At 49.9% G+C, this 17,212-nt stretch overlaps 1 protein-coding gene across 1 annotated transcript in view; it reads left to right on the plus strand.

The window, feature by feature from the left end:
- Positions 1-17,212, plus strand: part of Gabbr2 (gamma-aminobutyric acid type B receptor subunit 2) — a 352,972-nt gene that overhangs the window by 98,509 nt on the left and 237,251 nt on the right. The window lies entirely within an intron of this gene.

A 17,212-nucleotide genomic window follows, 5' to 3' on the forward strand; every position in this document is an offset into this window, starting at 1 on the left:
CAAATGTGTTCAAATAGTTTTTCAAGGCTCAGGAAGAATCTGTAAGCCTAAAAAGAAAACAAAGTAACAATTTCACAGCAAGGCTGCTACTCAGGGGGGAAAAATCATAATTTTTTTTTTTCTGCTTGAAAATGAATAAACACTGAAGAGCCCTCCTCTCCTGTTTGCAGAATTCATGAAAGTAAAACGTCCTTGGCCCTCAGGCCTGGCGAGGGGCCCAGGAAGCTGTGACAAGTGTTTTGGGGCACAATCCTGGGGAAGAGGCAGAGTGGGGGCCGCATGTAGCCCTGCTTTCCCTCTGTGTCTGGGCAGGTACTCCCCTGCCCCCCGGGGTTGGACCCAGCTTTGGGAGGGAGGGTTCTTGCAGGTCTTGCTCTAGAGGCACCAAACTACCATGTGTAGGAAATTCCCCAAATCCTTGGAGTTGAGAGAGCCCCAGAGGAAGTCCTGGATGAGGATCCTGAGGCTCAGAGATGGCAAGTGCCCACACCAAGGTCACCCAGCAAACAGCCAACACCTGAGTCCCTGGTCCCAAGGCAGCCTCTGCTTTAGGTCCAGATATGAAATTGAGTGTCCCCTCAAGGTATGTAATTCCAAGGTCATCCGACGTCTTTCCCATCCCACCCGATTTGCTGTCTGTCCTGGGGGAGGGAAACCCATTAGATCTTGAATTTTAAGAAGCTCAGGAAGGTCACCATCTACCCAGGGGTCACCAGCTAAGGGTTGCCAGAAGTAGGATGGGGCTGGGACCTGACTCCTGGTCAAGGCAGAAGCCTGGTTTCCAGTGCCGGCCCCGCCCAGTTCACGCCCCGCCCCCGTGCTGCAGGGTACCTGGCCTTGACCTTCTTAACGCCATCACTGTATAGTGTGCATCCTACTCATTCATCTCTTTGACATTTGACCTTGACTAAAAATTTTTCTATCCTCCTGATTTATTCTCCCCAATTGGAATGGCAGGTCTCCAAGGACAGGGATTTTGTCCCTGTGTTGTCCCTGACACCTAGTGCCATGCCTGACAGAAAGTAAGTTCTCAACAGTTCTCCTAGAGTGAGTGGGTGGGTGAGTGGGCGAGTAAGTGCCCTTCCCCGGTGGCCTCCCTCCTCCACCCTGCATCTGCCGTCTCCCTCTTATGCATCCAGATTTGGCATCAGCACCAAGGCCCCCTCCTGCAGGAAGTCCTCTCTGATTCCTGGTACTGAACCCAGGGCCTCCTCTGGCCCCATCTCTGCCCCTTTCACGGTACACTTCCCCACTGTTGATGTCTGCATGTTGGTGTGCCCCCAAGTCATCTGTTGAAATCCTGATGCCCTCTGTGATGGCGTTAGGAGTAGGGTTTTAGGCGAAGGATGGAGCCTTCATGAACGGGATTAGTGTCCTTCTAAATGAGCCCCCAGGGACCATGTTCTAACCTCTAACCACCGTGAGGACACGGTGAGAAGTCACCACCTATGAATCAGGAAATGGGCGCTCACCACAAACGGAACCTGCTGACCACTTGATCTCTGGCTTCCCAGCGCCCAGAAATGCAGGAGAGAAATCTGTACCTTTTATCAGCTGCTCAGTATTTTGCTGTAGCATCCTGAGGGGACCAAGGCCATTCTGTGCTGTGGTCTCTTGTTGGCCCCCTTCTCCTGTCCCCTGCAGCTGCAAGGACTTGCCTTGATTGGGTTCTTCCTGTTTGCCCAGTGCTTGGTGGAGCTTGCGTCAAAAGAGATCCTCGGGAAATGCCTAATTTGGGAAACTGAGTACACATGGCACTAACCCTGCAGCCCGTCGGTGGCCTATGGTCAGGCCATCCCAGGCTCAGCCTCCTGTCACTTCAGTGAGAGTCCAGTGCAGGCTACAAATGGAGTAAAGAGAAGTGTGTTTAGCCCGCAGTCATGGAGGCTCAGCGGCCAAAGTCAGCAGGAAGGGAGACAATGGTCTGGCCCATGGTGACAGTGGCAGGTGGCAGCACTTTGAGGCGAGTGAGCATAGAGGCCCATGGCGACATCTCAGAGCAAGGCAGGGAGAGAGAGAGGGCGGGGCCAAGCTGAGGTTTTGACCTCAGTCCTCTGGTGAGTACTAGTCAGGAGTCTCATGAGATGTCCCCCTGAAGGCACCCCATGGCCTGAAGACCTCCCCGAGCTCCCACCCCAGCTCCCTGCACCAAGCCTTGAACATATGCGTCATTGGGCTCCGCCCTGCCCAACCACAGCAGCTGCCCAGCTCGCTTCCCTGTGTTACAAAGGGAAACTGAGGCATGTGAGTCCCCTGCCAGGCTGCAGTGGCTGCCTCCAGGGCCTGCACCTCCCCTGGTGCCCCTGGGGCTGCTGCTCAGGGCAGCCACTGAGTCCTGCACAGGCTTCCCAGCCCTGGCCACCGTCCTGGTCCCAGCCCCTGCCTCGAGGCCCACTGCAGCCTCCTCTTCCCCTGCTCAAAGCCACCCACTGGTGCCTCTCCTGCCCCTCCCAGCATGGGTGGCACCTGGAAGATGGTCTGCGGTCTGGCTGGCTCCACGCAGAAGCCCCTCTGCCCTCTTTCCTAGGTGAGGGACCCTCACACTTTTCAGCCTGTGCAGGGCCAGCCTCAGGCATAGCAGTTGGGGTGGGCACAGCTGATATGGGCTGGGGGACCCCCTAGCAGGATCTCAGCCATGGGATGGGCCTGAGTCCTGGGACATTAGGACCTCAGACTTGGGGATCTGGAGTCTGGGCACAGCATGTTAATGGGACCCTCAAGTTCCACTATACCTTTCAAGTGAGATCACTATTGTGCCTGTAGGGTCAGGGGCAATAGGGTGGGAGCGAGGAAGCAGCCCAGGATGTTGGGGTGCTGGGAAGGTCACCTCTTGGAGGGACCTCTGGGACCAGGTACCTGCTGCAGCTCATGCTGCAGAGAAGTAGGATCTGTGACAGGTCCTGGAAACTGGCAGGTCCCTTGAGCAGAGTCTTCTGGTCACAGGGATGTGTGACAGGGGCCCGGCACTCATCCATCAGGCTGGGAGTAGCCGTCGTGTCCCCAGCTGGAGGACAGGGAGGCACGTAATTAGCTCCAGCTGAGTGGCTGCTGAGGCAGGGAGGCAGCTGCCTGAGGAGCAGGAGCCGCTGCTGGGGGAGTGGTGGCCATGCTGTGCTTGGCCTGCGTCTCCAAACCCGCGCCCAGCGAATGTTGTGCATGTCCCTTGGGCCTGTGGGTGATCCACAGGGACAACTCTGGCCTGTGTCCCAGGAAAGACAGTTGGATTTGGGGATGTGGCTCCCCCGGGGAAGTCAGCAGACTGGTGGCCAGCCTCACCTGCCTTATTCCACACGATGGGCTTGGTGGTGTCCTCAGGGCCCGTGTCCCCTCCCGGCAGCTCTACCTCAGCCACTAGGACTCACAGGGCTCCTGGAGGAAGCTGAGACTCCTCTCCCTCTCCAAGGCCTCCCTGCCTCTGCTCCTCACACTACCCTTCCTGGGCATTGGACCTCCTGGGGACCACAGTGCTACTCACCACCCATCTCTTCCCCTGCCTCTCCTCCTCCTTGACACCTTTCAAGTGGCTTCTCAGGTCCCCACATTAGCTATGGTGATGTCACTGTCAGGTTGAAGTGCACTTGAGAACTTCCAGGCTGGGCACAGTGGTGGATGCCTGTAATCCCAGTGGCTCGGGAGGCTGAGGCAGGAGTATCGCAAGTTCAAAGCCAGCCTCAGCAATTTAGTGAGGTCCTAAGCAATTCGGGGAGACCCTGTCTCTAAATAAAATACAAAAAGGGGCTGAGGATGTGGATCAGTGGTTAAGCACCTCGCCCTTCCCCCCTGTTCAATCTTTAGTATTGCACCCCCCCCCAAAAAAAAAACAGAGTTTAATGGGTACAGAGCTTTTTCTCTTGGAGAGGATGAAAAAGTTCTGTAAATGGGTGCTGGTGATGACCACACAGCATTGTGAATGCACTTAACACCACCAAACTACAATTGAAAATGATCAGAATGGTAAAACAACAACAACAACAACAACAAACACCTCCCCAGGACCTCAGAGGTGTTCTGGTGTTACCCACCCCCAGGTTTGTGTCTCCTTCTCCCAAGTTCCCAGTAAGTGGCCAACACAGAGGACAGGACCACTCTCTGTCCCCAAGACTTGCTTTTCCTGTCTCTCGGCCTTTCCTCTGGATTTTCAGGATTATAGCCTAATTCCTTCTCTTGGTGAAATCATCAATTCTGTATCATCCTCCTGCAGGATTCCCAGCATTCTCGGAGGCATTTTACCCTACCCCTGGTAATCTCTAAAAGCAGTTTTTCCTGAGAGCATGTGGTTCGGGGTATCTTGGCTAGGGCAGGAGTACAGGCATTGGGACTTACCAGTCATGAGACCTTGGCTTTTCAGTTAAGCTCCCTGAACCTCAATTTCCTCCTCTGTTACAGGAAGGCTAATAACTGCATCGACCTCACAGGGTCATTGCAAATATTGAACAAGATACAGGGTGAATAAGAAATGAGATAATGCATGGAAAAAATTTAGTCGAGCACTGGGCACATAGGTCAGTGTTAAATAAGTGTTAGCTGGATATGTCTAAATTGACTCAAAATCTGGCCTTGAGCATAAACAAAACTCCAGACTGTTAGGGCTCCAAGGGGCCTGAAAGATCGCTGTGGCTGGTAATGGCGGTTTCCTGCCACCTCCTTCTCCTCTCCAACATGTTGGCCACGTCCTAAGTTACACCTTGTGTCAGTGAACTTGGGTGGGGCCTGTGTCTCCTAGATGGGGAGGTCAGTGAGTTCCATGAGTGCTGCTCGAGCCCCTCCACGCCATTCCTTTTCTTCTCCCTTGGCAACTGGTGGCATCCAAGATGGTGGCTGCTGCGTCAGCTGGGGCCCCTCCGTGTCTATGGTATGTCAAGCCTCCTTGCTGAAGGAGAAATCAGCTATTCCTCGGGCGAGCCATTGAGATTTGGGGGTTGTTTGTTGCTACCGCAGAAACCACTCCCTTGACTAACTCAGCCTTCTTAAGCTCAGGCATGTGAGGAGAGGGCACAGAGGGTGGTGGGCAGGTCTGCGGTCGAGAGATGCCTGATAGAGCTGAGCGTACTCCATCTTTGATCTCTTTCCCATCTCTGAGCTTCCTTTGAATGGGTCCTGTGAAGATCACAAGCCAGTCAAACCCATGCCTGAGTCCCTTAGTAAATGAGCTTCTTGCTGGACACACATCCTCCCCAGGGTCACTGGGCCAGGTGGCTCACAAGCCACCCATCAGCCCCTCACTCCTGGACCATCCATTGCACCACCTCCCAGCTGGCCTCCTCCTTCTCCAGAAGCCTCCCTCCTCCTTTCAGACCCCCAGAGGCACCTGGATGAAGCAGGCCTCACTTCCCTCTCCACTCCCCTGATGAAGGCCCTGTAGTGACCTGTTGCTGCCCAAAGGAAAGAAACCACAGGCATCCAAGGCTCCTGGGTGCTGGCCCAAGCTTGTTCAACCTCATCTGTGCTTTCTCCTGCCACACCCCTCTCCCTCCTGTGCTCCTGCCACCAAAGGGAGGCTCCATTTCTCCTGTTGGCCTGTAGTCTCCCACCCCTGTGCCTCTGCTCACACGGAACTCAGCCTGGTGTGCCCCCTGCACCCATCTTTCAAGGCGTGGCTCCGATGCCACCTCCTCCAAGAAGTCTTGGCGGAATATCCAGGGTGACTGAGTGTTCCTTCCTTTTGCACGACTTGCATCTCTACACACTTTCCATTTTTATCCTGCTTTGTGTTAAAACTTTCATTTGAATCTTCTATCCCAGCCGATGGCTGAGACTGCATGACCTTTCCTGTGTCCCCAGCACCTGCCACAAGCTCTGGCTCCTCATCATTCAGTGTTGGAGCAATGACGGTCTGTTCCAGAACTCCTGATCCAAACCGCCATTCATTCCATGATCTCTATGTGTTTCACCCTCTCTGGATTATGGGTCCCCCGAGGGCAGGGACCATGATGTACCCATCTCATATCCCTCGGACTTACCCAGGCCCCCAGCCAATGTCGAACCCATACATCCCCCAAAAGCAGGGAGAAAGGGGTAGAGATGACTTGGTGGCACACAACAGGACAGGAGTTCTGTCCCTCATCAACAGGTGACCCAGGCGCCCATCCCTAGAGGAGCGTTGACGACGTGATATTTGCACAGACCTAGAGAAAAGAGCACCCCTCCCCCCTGCAGGCAGCATGCACAATTTGCATTTGTGACCCTGACTTTTTAAAATGTCACACCTGCATATGCAGCAAGATTTATTGACAGCTAATTAGGAAACACAGTTTGTGTCTACCAGCCTTTGAAAAACATTTTGTAAGTCAGGTAATTGGCTTTAACGGTGCAGAGGAGAGATGTGCGCTGTGGCTCCATCCCTCTCAAATAACTCTGTGGCTGGCCAAGAATTCAGAGTGACAGCTCCGGGGAGAACTCAGAAGTGCCAGTTTTCTTCTCAGTGTTCAGGATGGACAGCCTGGCTCTCAGGAGACTTCTGGAAGCAGATGGTCTGTCCATCACCCCCAGGGAAGGGGTGTGAAAAACTCACGCTGGCTGGAGTGAATAAGCTCTTTGGGACAGAGCCCTGGAGATGGCGGCTTGTATTTCAGGCTGGACCCACCAGTGGGGACTGTATCTGACACGAGCTGCGATTCCAGCCCACCTGCATGCAGTCAGCACCTGTCTGGGGCCTGGCCCTTGGCTAGGCACAGAGAGATAGAAGAGAGGTGGTGCAAGGAGAGGTGGAAGGAAGGAGACCCCGGGAGAGAGCCTGGGCTAAGACAGCATCCCAGCCAGACCCCCGGGGCTCAAGGGCTGCCCATGGGAAGCCCTTTCTTACCACCACGCTCTGTTGATACTTTGGGTCCTGGAGGCTGTCAGCTTGTGACGTCGCCCCCAGTGATGGTTTCTCTCTTGGTTTAGTTGTAGTCTTCGCTGACTGTCACAGGAATTTGAGGTTTAAGGGCTCTGTCCCTTTCTAGGTCTTTGGATTCTTCTTTGCTCACTCTATGATGGGGAAAAGAGCACCGAGCACCATGGCCCACGTGGGCCTAGCGCATGTCACCTCTGTCACATTTTATAACCCAAACCCAGTGGTCACACCTTATATGCAAGGGAGGCTGGGGAGCATAGCCTCCATGCGTCTAGGAAGAACAGACCATGAGCATCACTCAGGGTGGACTCTGGACCTTGCCTCCCGAGGCTTGACTCCCATCTCTGCCCCTGTCTGCGAACAACTTTAGGCAGACGGGAAAGGAAAACACTGGAGAATGATATTGGTTGGATTATATTGTTATATTGTGCGCCTGTAGGAATATGTAACAACAGATCCCACCATTATGTCTACTTGTAAGGCACCAATAAAAAAATATGGAAAAGAGAAAGAAAACTTCAGGCAAATGACTCACCTCTCTGACCCTCAGATTCTTCATCTGTTAAGATATGGGTAATAATAGGACACAGTTCATAGGGTTGTTATGAGGCTTAAGCGAGTTAAAATATATAAAGCAATGAAAATAGCCGCGCACAAACAAGTGCTATATAAACACTCACTGCTATTATTATTGCTGTTCTAATTTCCAAATCTGTTAAGGACTCTTGAGTACCTGTTCTGTTCAAGGAATGTTTAGATGTTGCATGGACTCACTGTTTCTGGGGTAACTTCTAGTACTTGGTAGATGATCATAAAAGGTTTGATTGAACTAATTGTAGTGGCCCAACAATATTGTATGTTTAATCCAGTTGTCCGTAGCCCTGGCTAATTTTTAACATCAATTAGCAATAATCAATGTGAAGTCCCGTTCTTGGGTTCAGGAACAAACAGGAGAAAGCATCGGAAGCGTGGAAAGCCCTTCCAGTTTAAAAGTGACTATCTTTATAAAAGTCCTCTGTGTGTTTTTGAATTCAAGTAAAACAAAAAGTACTAAGAAGAGAGACAAAGAAAATCATTCAAAAATCCCACGGGCTTTAACATGACCTGACTGCTGTTGTGTCTACATATTATAAGTAGAGAGATGGAAAGAAAGACTTTTATAATGTGAAGTCATTATTAATCCTATTTAAATCTGATGTTAAATGGTATTTATCTGCACCTAACCCAAGAAAATAGGGACAAGGAAAGCGGAAGGAATTGTTCAATGTTAAACAGTTTTGCCGTCACTACTGAACCATAGTTGTTTTCAAAATATCTCTCTAAGGGTAATAAAAGATTATGGAAAGCAGTGAGGTTAGAATCCTGGCTTTTAAACTCCTGTGTTCAATTTTAGATGGTATCGATTAAAGCCCTTCCATGACAGGAGAGGAAATTAGCCTCTTCCAATTCCTTCTCCCTCCTCCGTCATCTCCTGGAGCTGATGTTCCTCATTATCTCCACGTTGAGTGGAGCTGGCTAACACCATCATTGTTCTTCACCACAAGCCCTCCATTCCTGAGATCTTTGTTTTGATTCATCTTTCAGTTGCCTAGATTTTGTCAATTAGTTTCTCTCTCCTTCCGCGACCGTGAAATGCTCATAAGTGTTTGGTGACCAAGATGATGCACGCTGAGTTTGTAGTTTCCACTGACAGTGTGCACTGTGTGCTGAGCACAAGAGCTGCAGTCTGAGGCCACATCAACAGAAGTCAATACCCAGAATGCAGGAGGTGACCATTTCATTGAGTTCAGGGTCGTTCAGAGCTCTAGAAGCGCTCTGAACAAATCAATAAGGAAATGATGAACAACCCAAGAGAAGAATGGGCAAAGTCATCCATTCAAGAGAGGAGGCACAAACAACCCAGAAACCTGTGAAAAGATGGCTTACCCTCTTTAGTGATCAGGAACCCACAAATCGAAATGAAATATCAAATACCCACAAGACTGGCAAAAATTAAAGTTGGCAAGGATGTGGAGCCGTGAGATCTCTCAAACATTGCTGGTGGGAGTGTAAATGGATCACTTTGAGAAAGTGTGGCAAACTGTATGATTCAACAATTCCGCTTCCAGGTTTACCCCCTAGAGAAACTCTGCCTGGGTCTGCCAGGAGATATGCACAGAAATGTTCAGCCATCACCACAACCAAACAGAACCCTGGAAGCAACCCAAGTGTCCATCGACAGGGGAACACACAATTGAACCGTGGTGCCGTCACCGTGGCATGCTACTGCCTGCGAAGGTGAAGGGAGTGCAGCTGTGCTCAGCCACAGAATCTGTCAAACGTGACAAAGAGCCACAGAGTAACTGTCAGAGGAACACACAGCATGATTTCACTTATGTGTTAAAAACAGGTCAAATGAAATGGCAGTGTTTAGAAACCTACACATTCAAAACTCTAAAGAAAAGCGAGGATGGATCAATGCAAAGTTCAGACTCCGCCCCATTGGGTGAGGGCAGGGTATGTGCAGGTGGGCACCTGGGGGCTTCAACGAGAGCAGGCATTGGATGTATTGCAGGTGTCTATTGCTATTTTTCATATCATATATAAGGTATATGCATGGGGTGAATTCCTGTCTCTATTTGATAAGAATGGATTCTTATAAAAGTATCGTTCATTTTTTGAGATGGGGGGTCTCACAGTGTTGCCCAGGCTGTTCTTGAACTCTAGGGCTCAAGAGATCTTTCCTCCTCAGCCTCAGCTGGGACTATAGGCATGCACCACTGTGCCCATTTCTGAATGCTTACTTAAAATAAAACTGCATTCTAAAGTTACAGTGCCTAGAATTGAATCCTTACCATTTATGTGACCTTGAGCAAGTTATTTAACTTAGTGAGCCTCTTTATCTAGAACACAGAAATAATAATAGTACTGACCTTTTCATAATATTGTGAGAGATGAAGTGCTTAGCACTGTACCTAACACATCGTGAGGGCACGGTATGTGTTAGCTAGCTTTATTTTCTGTGCAGAGCAGATGGGGGTTTTTGGGAGACCATGCTAGGTGCTACACCCCCAAAACATTGGTCCCCCGGAGCCTTCCCAGGGAATCCCATAAGGGATTATGAAGCTGTCTCGACCTGGGTTGGTTAGAAGAGCAGAGGGCATTGAGACTGAGGACATCTCGTGGAGTCAGATTGGCTGTTTGGGTGTCTGAAGGTCTCTCATGGGGTGGAGGACTGTTCTTGTTCAATGAGGTCACAGAGCAGGGGACAGCAAACTAGGGCACAGGGGCCAAAGCCTTCTGCTGCCTGCTTTTTAAATAAAATTATACTGGAATGAGGCCTTGCTCACTTAGTTGCCTATGGTCTGTGGCTGCTTGCATGTAAACAGCAGCAGGGTCAAACAGTTGCCATGGAGACCATAGGGACCAGGAAGCCTAAGATATTCACTATGTGTCCTTTATGAGAGAGATTTGCTCAGCCCTGCCCTAGTGTGAGAACTTGGAAACCGGAAATGCAAAAGAAAGGATGTTCTAGGCCAACAAAAGGAAGGACTTCCTAAGAAGCAGAGCTGGCCAGGGACAGAGCCTTTTGCTGGTAAGGGATTGAGGTTCACGAGAGGGATTGGAGCAGAGGCCCAGGCTCCTCTGTGAGGGAGGCAGGGGACAGATTGGACACCTGAGCTTTCAAATTCTTCCATTCTGATATTCTGGAGTGAGCAATTTTCAGTTTCAAATGGGTTGCTATTAACTCTGGCATTTTCTTGGCACTTTTACATTTAAACTCTCAGCAACATTTTCTTTGAAATTTCTCAGTCAACAAAAAGTATTTTAATTCTTTAAAAATGAGATTTAAATGAAAATGGATTTCATTCTGGAGTCTCACTTTTTTCATTAAAAAAAAAAATTGATTTTCATGGCCCTTGGATCTGTTCCTGTTTTTTAAGTGTTGAATTTTAAGAGCCCACATGTGCCGGCGATGATTTGTCCGCCGCAGGTCCTTATAGGAAAGGAGAAGCCATCGGTCATGAAATAGTGGAATTTGGAGGGAGCAACTGGGAGCTGCCCTGGATGTGGAGTCAAAGAGGCAGGGAGTGGAAGGCTCCAGGAGCCGAGGTGGAGTGTGGGAGGTGACAGTTGCTTAGGGCCAGAGTGGGGCTCCGAGGGGCGGGGCTGCAGATGGGAGGCTGGTCCTAAGGATGAGTTGGATGGGTGACAGAACCTTGTCCCCTCTGTGCTGGTCGGGTGGTGACTGGGCCAGCCAGGCGGCTCGCCCTCTGCAGGAGCATGGGGAGAAGTTTCTAAGGGGGATTTGGGGAGCGGGAGGGCAGGAGACAGTGATGAAGACCATCTTTCTTCCAGGATGCCGAGCCCCCTTCTAGGGGCTCTGAGAGCAGCTCATCCAGAGCCTGATGGCTGAAGGGCAGCTTGCCATAAACAACTCCCAGAAAGGTGTCCCGCCCAGTGAGCGGCTCTCTAGAAGCCGACAGACCAACACCTTTAGTGAGGTACCCAAGAGCTTCCAGTGTTTCCCTGGCTTATGCAGCAGCGGGGCCACCAGAAGGGACCATCATAAACAGTCCTTTAGGGGAACATCTCCAAGCAGCACTTGGGAAGGAGGCAGATGCGAAACGCACTTGAAGTTGACTTTCACCGGAACTGAAGGACGGGTGCTGTGAAACGCGCCTGGCGGACCGTCTGCGAGGCATCCCCAGGAAGCCGACGCCTGGAGAAATTCCCCGGTGTTTTGATGAACTGATCATCAGGCAAATTGATGGGCCGTGAACTCACTGTCAGTGGGTAGCCGTGGCGTCTGTGCCCAACCACCTTGTCCGGGAGACACTCGCTGCCCTTCCCGGGGTCGGAAACCAAAGTCAGACTTGACAAGGACCTCTGGGGTCATTCCTGCACAGGCTGCAAACATTGTTTGCTACTAGCAAAGAAACCTGCTTTTCATATTCAGAATTCTGTGGACCCTGATGCTGTGTCTGAACCGGATCAGAGGCAGGGCTGGCTACCACGGAGGGTAGTGCTCCTGCCACTGTCCCCAGGTCCTGCTGGGCTGAGTTTGAAAACCTCCAGGTTGATCCAGCTTCACAGATTCAGCTGGGAAGTCCATCTATTTGTGACAATACCCAGGTCAGGTGAGAAGATGCAGTGTCAGGAACAAGGGGGAGGAAGGACAGCCTGAGAGGGGACAGGTCTGTCCCTGTCACTTGCAGTTTGTTAATCAGTGTTCGGGAAGCGTGAGTGCCTACAGGTCATCTGGGCTTCCAGCACTATTCTGGGGGCAATGGCCCTTTCTAAATGTTCCTCTTTGCCTGTCGAGCTTCTAGATTATTAGAAAACTCTAAACTGGGAATCCAGAAAATCGTCTCCTAATCCTGGCAAGATGGGGGACGGATCCTTTCTCTCTGATCCTTACTCTGAATCTGAAAGTAAGGGCACGGGCTAGATTCGCACTGCTGATGTGTGTGGATTTGCACACCAAGGAAGGGGAGCCCTGGAATAGAAATTTAGCTAAGTTGGGTGCAAAACTGTGTTATGTCAGCATATTAAAAACAAAAACCCTCCTCCTATCTATCACTTTATAACAGAAAAACACTCCAACACCATATCAACTGCAAAGGGCCTTATCTAGAAATTAAGGCTAAAGGAATAAATTTAAGTGTAAAGAAATCTCACTACTTTGTTCTTACTTTTCTCATTTTATCTGAGGACATTGGTTTTCTATTGCTGCTGTCACTATGATAAACTTGATAGTTTAAACCACACCGTTTATTGTCTCACAGTTTCCTGCCAGAAGATTGCTCACAGTGTGGTTCTTGGGTTCTTTGCATAGGGCTTCATGAGGCCAAATTCAAGGTGTCAGCTGGGTGGGGTTCTGACCTGGGGTCTCAGCTGGGAAAAACTTCCCTCCATGCTCATTCATGGTGTTGGCAGAACTCAATTCCTTGGAGGTGTAGGTCTGAGGTCTTCTTTTCCTTGGCACTCTTCATCTTCAAACCGACACTGGCTCGTCAAACCCATGTTGGCTTTGACTCTCTGATTTCCCCTCTGTTACTAGCCAAAGAGCTCTGGTTTTGAGGGTCTGTGCAACAGCACTGGGCCCATCTGGATAATAATTTGAGGCCAGCTGATGAATAACCTTCATCATACTTGCAAAATCCCTTTTGTGGAAACACAGCATTTATGGGAGTCCCACCAGAGAACATTGGTCACGGGGTGCTGAAACTGCCCACCATAGATAGTCGGGTGAATATGGAAAGTTTCTTCCAGCTCCAGTACTGGTTGCCAGATATCTTGAGAGTTTTGAGTTGACATAGCCCAGTGTGTTTGCGAGAAGCCAGGACACCCTCACTAACACAGGACCTTGGACAGGCTGGAGATCCGGGAAGTGTTTGCTGAGCAAATACGTCTTAATGAGTTCAATGTTCTTAATAGGATTTCAATGCAGGATTTGATTATAAATCTTGTGGTGCTGTCCTCATGATTGTCATTAGATCAGAAAACAAGCCAAAAATCATTACAGAAAGATATTAAAGCTACAAATGATTCAGTAAATCATGGTAGAAACAATTAAAACATGAACCACTGTATTGTGTCTATTGCTGCAGTGGAAACAGCCTTCCCTCCCTCCATTCTTTCCTTTCTTTTATCTTCCTCTTTCTTTATTAGCAAAATAAAAACAATAACCAATTTTAAAATTAGAGGAAATCTTAAAAATGGAAATTTCCCCCAATGGTCTATAGGATGCAATCCCACCTCCCCAGCCTGTGTCCAGAACCCTGCCTACACTTCCCATGGCCACCTGTCCATGTCCACCCACTGCTGAGGGCAGCAGGGCCATTCCTGTCCCACCTCCTTGCCTCTGTTCAGTGCCACCCCTCCACCCATGACTCCCTTCCCAGAGTGCCCCTCCCAGAGTTCTCCGGGACTGGCCCTCGTGGTGAGCCATGGCCTGCATCTGCCTCTGCGTGCTGTCCGTCATGTGATGTGGCCACCTGTGTCCTGACTTGGGGTGTGGCTCCCAGCAGACAGGGAGCTGTCTGAGGCCAGGAATGGTGGTGGACTCGTTTCTGTGTCCTGGTGAGCATCCCTGTTGGGGCAGCCTGGGGTAGGTTTGAATGCAAACCAACACCAGCTTGCTCTGACCCCGGATTGTAGTCACAAGGGGAGGGTGGGGACCCGCAGAAAGGAAGAAGAAGACAGAATGGACGAGAAGACAAAAAAAGGAGAGAAAACATTCAGCCTTTGGTTTTTTGGATTGGCTTATTTTGCTTAGCATGATATTTTCCAGCTCCATCCATTTACCTGCAAATGCCATAATTTCATTCTTCTTTAAGGCTGAGTAGTATATGTACCCCAATTTCTTTATCCATTCATCTCTTGAAGGGCTTCTGGGTTGGTTCCATAGTTCAGCTATTGTGAATTGAACTGCTATGAGCATTGATGTGGCCGTGTCACTGTACTATGCTGATTTTAAGTCCTTTGGATATAAACCAAGGAGTGGGATAGCTGGGTCAAATGGTGGTTCCATTCCAAGTTTTCTGAGGACTCTCCATACTGATTTGCAGAGGGGTTGCACCAATTTGCAGTCCCACCAGCAATGTAGGGAAGAATGGAGGAACTTGGGATTGGGCAGAAAGCAGTGAGGGGAGGGGAGGGGATGCGGAGGTGGAATGAAGCAGACATTATTACCCTATATACAGGTATGATTATATGACTGGAGTGACTGCACCATTACAGCCAGAGGAATGAGAGGTTGTGCGCCATTGCCATTTGTGTACAATGTGTCAAAATGCATTCTGCTGTCATGTGTAACTAATTAGAACAAATTTTCAAAAAAATTTAAAAAAGAAGAAATGTATTTACAATAAGCAGAAAAAAAAAAAAACAATTAAGAGAGATGAGGGAGCAGTTCGGGCTCCAACAGGTAGCTCCTGAATCCTGGGAAGCTGAGCTCAAGAGAGACGGTACGGGTCCTCACGCTACGGGGGCCTAGGTTCTAGTTAAGGAAATCAGCCATGTGCAGGTGACCAAAAAATAGACAAGATGACTGCAGATCATTTTAGGAACGAAGCTGGGACATTAAATAAGGCCAGTGTTGGAGAGAGACTCGGCAGGAGCCCTATTGGGTAGGGAGGCCTGAGTGAGGAGAAGCAAGGAAAGAGTGTTCCTGCCAAAGAAAGCGGCAGGCGCCACGGCCCAGAGGCAGGCAGGAAATGGCCTTTGATTTCAAGGCACAAAAAGGAGCCAGGTGAGGCCTGACTTGTTGAGCGAGGAGGAGAGGAGAGAGAACGGGGCCAGCGTGGGAGGCAGGGGCTGGCCTCCTGTGACTTCTCTTAGGACAAGGAATGTTAAGAAAACTTGAGAATATTGCAAAGATGTGACCATTTGGCCTGACACCTGGAGCGGTGTTCTTCCTGCCTGCCTGCGGGTCATCTGAATGGAGGAGTGAGACTCGGCCTGGTAGATTAAGGCCCAGGACCTGTAATTCTCTATAACTGATAAGAAGTGCTGGTTTGCAGTGATTTTCTTCTCTGTCCCTAATGGTTAGCATTTTATTTCCTTGTAGGACGTTAATTGTTTTTATATTGAATTTAGCAATCTTATTCCTTATTATTATTTCATTGTGAAAATCCTTTTTTTTTTAATTCTCTTTCGAATCAACTTCATCTTACAGATCCTCTTATTAATGAGTTAAATAAAACAGTGTCATGAGCACACTCTGGATTTTCATGAGAGCTATGTTTTGTTTTGTTTTTGTACTAGGGACTGAGCCCAGGGGTGCTCAACCACTGAGCCACATCCCAGTCCCTTTATTTTCTATTTTGAGACAGGGTCTCCTTAAGTCACTTAGGGCCTCACTAAGTTGCTGAGGCTGACCTCGAACCTGTGATCCTCCTGCCTCAGCCTCCCGTCACTGGGATTATAGGCATGCGCCACAGTGCCTGGCAAGCATTGTTTTTAACCTAACCTTTCAAGAATTACATTCTGATAGGAATTCGAGGGTGATTTCTTTCCTTCTTTTCTGTTTGCTGTGCTGGGGGGACTTTGCACATGGTAGGCAAGCACTCTTCCTCTGGGCTAGACCCCTGTCCAGGAATTTGAGTTTTAAATGCACAGAAAGCAGGAAAGTGAGAACAACTAAGTTATGTTTAGCAAGTGCCTGCAGACTGCCGGGTGGCGGATGGGCTCCACAGGGCCCATGGGAAAACTAGATGGCCAGTTAGGAGCCAGCGCCCTGCCCAGGAGAGGGCTGACCCCACGGCTGGGATAAGCCGGGTAGAGGTGGGAAGGTGGGAAGTTAGTCGTGACTGACTCCAGACGCTGGCAGACATTCCTGGCAGACATTCCATTTCCTCGTTGGACTGCCCCTGGTGCTCTGCAGCCAGCGGTCCTCTCTGATACCTGCCTGTGGGCGCTCCTTGGCGGGGGCAGGGTCCAGCTTTCCCGCAGTACCCAGCCTGGGGCTGAGCACAGAGACGCCACTCTGGGCATGCATTGGCCCATGGATTGGCCCCTTCAGATGCCCCATCATCTTCTTTTCTCATTTATTTTTTACTATGGTGGCAAAATATCCATCATGTAAAATGCACCACATGGCTGTCTTTAAGGGCAGAGCTCAGCTCAGGGGTGTTAAATGCATTCACACTGTTGGGCAGTGTGGCCTCCCTCTATCTCCAGAATGTCACCATCATCCCACACTGAAACCCCGAGTCTGTCAAATACTAGCTCCCATGGCCCTCCTCCCCCAGCCCCAGGAACCTCCATTCTGTCTCTCTGAATTTGACACCTGTAAGTGCTTAAGATAAGAGGACTCCTGCAGCATGTGCCCTCTTGTGTGTCTTATTTCGTGTCGCAGTGTCTCCCAGGCTCAACCGTGTTGTAGCGTATTTCAGAATTTCCTTCCTTCTTGGTGAATGATGTTCCATCCTGGGTGTAGACCACGGTTTGTTCACCCTTTCTTCTGTTGATGGATATTTGTGGTGTTTCCAACTTTAGGCTGATGTGACTGATACAGCTGTGAACGGGGGTGTACAAATGTCTCCTGGGCCCCTGCTTTGGGTTCCTTCCACTGGAAAGAGAAGTGGAATTGCTAGATCCTGGGTTCATTCTGCTTTGACTTTCTGAGGGCCAGCACGTTGGGGTTTTTTTCCTGTAGAACTCTCTTATTATTCCTGCTCATGGTGTATGTGGGTTCCAGACTCTCCACATCCTCGTCAATACTTGCAAGTGTCTGTTATGGAAAGGGGAGACCCCAGGGTGAGGCATCCCAGACTCCGGAAGATCCTTTCCTTGGAGTGCTGAGAGGGGAGGTGGTGGAGAGTGAAAGGAAAGTCCTAGATTTGGAGGATGCTCAAGGGAGGGCAGTCAGGGTAGGAGATGCCGAGACCA

The sequence above is a fragment of the Callospermophilus lateralis genome, chromosome 2 (assembly GCF_048772815.1).
Source record: "Callospermophilus lateralis isolate mCalLat2 chromosome 2, mCalLat2.hap1, whole genome shotgun sequence".
In the NCBI taxonomy this organism is placed as follows: domain Eukaryota; kingdom Metazoa; phylum Chordata; class Mammalia; order Rodentia; family Sciuridae; genus Callospermophilus; species Callospermophilus lateralis.